Source organism: Zosterops lateralis (genome assembly GCF_965231275.1).
Source record: "Zosterops lateralis genome assembly, chromosome: 4".
In the NCBI taxonomy this organism is placed as follows: Eukaryota; Metazoa; Chordata; class Aves; order Passeriformes; family Zosteropidae; genus Zosterops; species Zosterops lateralis.
This window is the reverse complement of record NC_139765.1, coordinates 72029428-72035442: the sequence shown is the minus strand read 5'-3', so window position 1 is coordinate 72035442 and position 6015 is coordinate 72029428.

Here is a 6015-nt window from a genome sequence, read left to right as displayed (position 1 = left end):
AAAGTAAAGCACTTGAAAATTAGGGAATGCCAGATTGATTGTTGCCATGGAGAAGTCCTTGAGAGCATTAATCACTGCCTGGAGAGCTGGGATTGAAGGGTGTGCAGGAAATAAAAATGTTGGGGCCACACACGGCCCCAGGGTGTGGAAACAAACCCACCCCGTTATCCCAGCAGGGATGGGATGGGGGAACCTCTGTGGGATCAGGTGTTTAATGTTCCTGCAGCACAGACACTGCAGCAAATGGTCCCCTGTAGGGTCAGAGATCTTGTGGAGCACAGCATGGAGCTGGAAATAAACCTGGAGCAGGGATGGGATGGGATGGGATGGGATGGGATGGGATGGGATGGATGGGATGGGATGGGATGGGATGGGATGGGATGGATGGGATGGGATGGGATGGGATGGGATGGGATGGGATGGGATGGATGGGATGGGATGGGATGGGATGGGATGGGATGGGATGGGATGGGATGGATGGGATGGGATGGGATGGATGGGATGGGATGGCATGGGGATGGGATGGGATGGGATGGGATGGATGGGATGGGATGGGATGGGATGGGATGGGATGGGATGGGATGGGATGGATGGGATGGGAAAGGATGGGATGGGATGGGATGGGATGGGATGGGATGGGATGGATGGGATGGGATGGGATGGGATGGGATGGGATGGGATGGGATGGGATGGGATGGATGGGATGGGATGGGATGGGATGGGATGGGATGGGATGGGAAAGGATGGGATGGGATGGGATGGGATGGGATGGGGATGAACATCACACCAGATGTGCAGGATGCTCCACAGCGTCCATCTCCTCAGAGAGTAAACCCTGAGGAACTCTCAGTCCTGCCAGGGGTTGTGTGATCCTGACACTCTCCTGCTCTGTGCCTCACTTTTTGTAACTGTAAAACAAGGATAAAAGTGTTTCACTTTCCAAATGTCTTTGAGAGCAAAGTGTTATTCAATATCAATTACTGATTTATGCATTGTATATTATATATTACATACTACATATGTAATATATTACATATTACATAGATTACTTAGATTGCCTATATGATATATGATATATCATATAATATACCATATGTCATATATAGTATAATATAATATAATATTACATATTACATATTATATATTGTATAGTATATATGTGCATTTCTCACTGTGAATTAAAGCTTTTTGAAACAATAACCATGGAAACACAGAATAGTTTTGGTTGGAAGGGAACTTAAAGTGCTTTTATTTCCAACCCCCTGCCATGGGCAGGGACATTTTCCACCATCCCAGGCTGCTCCAAGCCCTGTCCAACCTGGCCTTGGACATTCCAGGGATCCAGGGACAGCCACAACCTTGATATGAGAGGTTGTGTGATAACAGGGATTAGAGATGGAAACACAAAATCTCCTTCCTTAATGTGTGACTGATAAACAATTAATTTCTTCTCATCTGCACAGCTCAGTCCATGGCCCTAACAGCTCCTCCAAAACAACCAAATGTTAAATTAGAAGTGTTAAATATTTAATGTTGGGAGGGGAAAAGCTGCTAAAACCATAAAGCATTTAAAGGGTAATGTCAGACAGAACTGGTGCATTAGCAGAGATGATTCTGAGCCCCAGAGCTGGACACAGCACCCCAGGTGGGGTCACAAAACTGCATTTTGGGTGCCTGTCTTTGTTTCCTCTCCCTGCTTTGTTACTCCTTCCCCATTCCAGCTGATTAAAAAAGATCTGTCTCTTTCTCTGCCCTTCCATGTGAGCATTGGCTGCCCTTTACTCACCACTCCGGTTTAATATTCCCAAATTTTATTAACCAGTTATTTACAAACTGCCAAATCAAACAAGATTAGCAAGCAAGACCGAAAACAAGACAAAAGATCCTGTGTTAGAGTCTGGCTGAGTAAATAATCTGCTTGGGTCATGCATAATTAATCAGTTTGCTGTTTCACCATTCCTGATCATCCTGGCAAATAACACACAACTCTGGCTTTTGCTTGGATTGCCTCTGTTGCACACACAAGCAGTTGACTGCATGATTTCTTCCAGAAAGGAAAAAAGCAAATTTCACAGAACAAACCTCTGGAGAAGCTCCCCACACAAACCTGAGAGCACTGGGCTGTGGAGAGTGGAATATCAGAGATAAAAACCTTCCCCAAAAAGGGATCAAACATCTGCAGAGACGTGGCACGATCCAGCTTTCCCCAGTCTGTGACCACAGGAGACAAAAATTTTCATTTTAGGTTGGTTTATTGGATCTTAATAAGAATCTGATTAGGAAAATAATTCAGGGATATGTTTAATTTGTTAGATCTGCTGAGGTACCAGCAAAGGCAAGAGGTCCTTGAAAAGGTTATGCCAAAGGAAAGGACAACCAAAGTTCATTTCCACTTTGATTGCCACAATCCTTTTTTTATGCTGTTTTCTCATTTCAAGCTCATCATGGAAGGGCCACTGGTCCCTCCCTGGAAGGGTGAGGCAAACTCAGAGATTTCATCCAGCTCACACTGAAAGCTCTGGCCTGGCTGGAAGGAATTGTATTGGCCAAAAATTGGAGTGGCAGGAGGCTCTGAGCCTCAGCCAGCTCCCATTTCTGGGAATCACAGAATCCCAGGATGGTTTGGGCTGGAAGGGACCTCAAAGCCCATCCAGTGCCATGGGCAGGGACACTTTCCACCATTCCAGGGTGCTCCAAGCCTCATCCAGCCTGGCCTTGGACATTCCAGGGATTCAGCTGCTCTGGGCAATCTGTGGCAGTGTCACCAACCCTCACAATAAAGAATTTCTTCCTAAAATCACATCTTCAGCAGACTGAGGTGTCTGACACCATCAGTAAGACAAGACAGCTCCCTGAATTCCCCCTGCTGTTCTCACAGGGTGTCTCCAATCCAACACCTGAGTTTTCAGAGCACTGCAAGAGTCTGTTCCTCACCTTCCCCAGGCCCACAATATGCAGATTAATTGATGATCTTGAAATCCTTGGCAGCTGCAGGGACAGGATTTTTTAACATCAGTGGAGGTCATCAGTTAATCCACTTCATCCTCCTGCCTTTGCCAACACTCCTGAAGGAGACCCTGCTCCAGGCACCCAGGTGGATACACAGGATTTACTTTTCCCTCAGCTTTGCCCCAAATCCTCGCAGATCTCTCTCCTAAAATGAATTTCTCCTCCTTTAACACCCATCCTCTGTTACACTTCCATCTTGTGAGGTTGAAAAGCTCCAATATTTTCTCCCTGTGGAAGTGTTTCAGCTCTGTAATCAAATAACCCATCAGTCATCTTTCAGTCAAGGCAGGGGCACTGAGCTCTCTGACTCACTGTCAAGCTTTATTTCAACCACTGAGTTGTTTCCTGGGCTCATATCCCAGTGTACCAACCTCTGGAATACATTTTTTGGGGCAGAATGTCACCACTGGTGTCCCTCATGCTGCATTCAAAGGGAAATGCATTTTCTTCATTTAAGTCACTGTTCCCCTGAATTGTTTAATCTCCTCTTTAATTATGACGGCGCTTTAACAACGGAGCTGTCATTGGAAAATTTACTCTTGGAAAAGCAAACAGTGCCAGTGGAGTAACTTGGATGGCAAATAGAGGACTTTTCCCTGCTGATTCCCACAGACTGGGGCTTGTTTAAAGCTCCTATAATGAGCTGAAGGAAATACAGGCACATTTCAATTAAAGCAACCACGGTCTCCCCGGGGAAAGCTCTCCATGAAAATTGTGTAAAGAAACGATCTGACTGCTCTCCTCCATTTTGGGTTTGGGTATGTGGAATTAAGGTCTCTTAAAGAATAAAAATATTTCTGGCATTAGACAACGTGGAGCAAAGTTTCCTCTAATAAACTTTAGGCCTTGATTTAACCAAGGGTTTCACTTTGCCCCAAAGATCAACCCTAAGATTGAGGCTTGAATTTCTCTATAGAAATGGAGAAGTTTCAATGAATGAATATCCAAGAGTGCTAAGAATTGCTTTTTCTTTTGAACAGTAACTACTCCAAACTCTGAAGAATTTTACATTAAATTTAATCCATTTTTAAGCTCTATCCTACACCATTTTTAAGTTTCCTATTTAGTTTATGAACTGCTATTTCACACCATGTTGGATATGTTGGACAAAAGCTGCATGATAGAAAAAAATGTCTATTTTAGTGACCAAGGTGATGTCCCAACATGGGATGACTCCTCTCATGTCTGCTGGAAGGACTGGGAAGGAAATTCAGGACAAAAGCAGTGAGGAAGTAGAAGGATCCTACTCATGACAAGGCACAGAAAATTTAATTACAGGAGGGTAAAGACTGTTGTCTTCGTATCCAAGCAAATATTTGTATCCTGATTTTTTCAGACCCTCCTTCCTGCATTTCTGGGCGACAGTAAAGGCTTCCCCATCCTCTGTGCCTTTGAGCTTTTCCCCACACTCTCCCTTAGGGACATCTCACCTTGCACATTGGAAAAGTGATTTTTCTTCTAATTTTTCCTTTTTCTCTTCTTTCCCTCTTGAGGAAAAGAAGAGGCCACCCCTTTTTTCCTGGTGGCCAGACCTTGCCTAGGCTGAGGCTGAGCTCCTCCACATCCCCATGGACACCCAGTTCCTCTTCCACGTTTCCATGGAGCTCACCATGACCACGTTGTTCTTTTCCCTTTTAGCCTTCCTGGATGCTGAGGAAGCACAAAAAAAAATAAACAGAGACATCATCAGACAATGTTTTCCAGAGAGGAATTCTACAGTTCAGCCCCCACAAAAAAAGAACAACAAAAGGAGGGAGGGAAGGAGGGAGGTGTTTATCGATGCGGTGAAAGAAGCGAATATTAACTGAGATAACTTCAAATCTCTCTCTGTTCAGACACAACAGAAATGACAGACAATGATCAAAACCCTGATGGTGAAAGGGAAAGCTCAGCTCTCAGGTCTCTTGACCAGCAGCTCTCTCTCCATGGAAGTCCCCAGCCCTTGATGCTCCCTGCAGGAGGCTCTCGGATGTGGCCGGGATGATGCTCCAGCCCAGCCAAGTTGTCTGATGAAAAACTCCACGGGGGGCAGAGCCTGGTGAAGGTCAGGGAATGTTGGAGCTGCCATTGATGTTAAACATGAAATCCTCCTGCTTTTGTGCCCGAGCAGCTGGAGCCCAGCTCTGTGCTCAGCCCTGGATTTAGCCAGGCACAGGAGACCACCCCTGACAGGCAATCCCTGATCCCTCATGGAGCTCCCTGTGGAATCCAGTCCATCCACTCTGCTGTAAACAGCCACCTAAAAATTCATTTTTGAAGTCCCTTTGTCCCTTCTGTCTAAAAAACCCAGATACACAACACTCTCTATATGACCACATCTTAATTTATACTTCATTTATATTGGGGAATGGATGAGATGACTTAAGTCATCCCCAAAGTTCCTTTAAAACTCCCTAAAGTGAAGTTTGATTTAAGATTAGAGAGGTTTTATCTGTGCTTGGGAATTATTCACACAGTGACTGCTTGGAATGGATCAAATCAGGTCCTTCCTTTTGGTCACTCATTCAGTAATTAGGCCTGAGTTCATCAGCTGAAGAGAAAACACAGATAAGAAATGTTTGGGAAAGAATTTTTTTATTGCTCCAAAGATTTAATATTCAGACATTATAGACTTGAGTAAATTCTAATTGTGTTTCTAACTCTACATTTAATAAATGGACCATGGAAAAAGAAAGAAAGAAAAAAAAAAAAAAAAAAAGGGCTGTGAGCAGTGGGAGGAAAAAACAGGAAATGAGACCATGAATCAAATCTGGACTTGGAGATGACAGTCAGGCTGGCTACAAATCCCACAGCTCACTTGCTGCTGATGGGAACCACAGCAGTCAGATAAAGGGATATCAACATAAATTATCACAGATTAACGTGACATTATGTTAACACATCACACGTTGAAGTCCACAGGTAAATCTGAAGGTCCTGCATGTAACACACCAAGCACTGAACTCACCTTTTCTTATTTTTTTTGCTCAGAAAAAGAAAAATTCTTTGTTGATTGGAGTGTGAAGC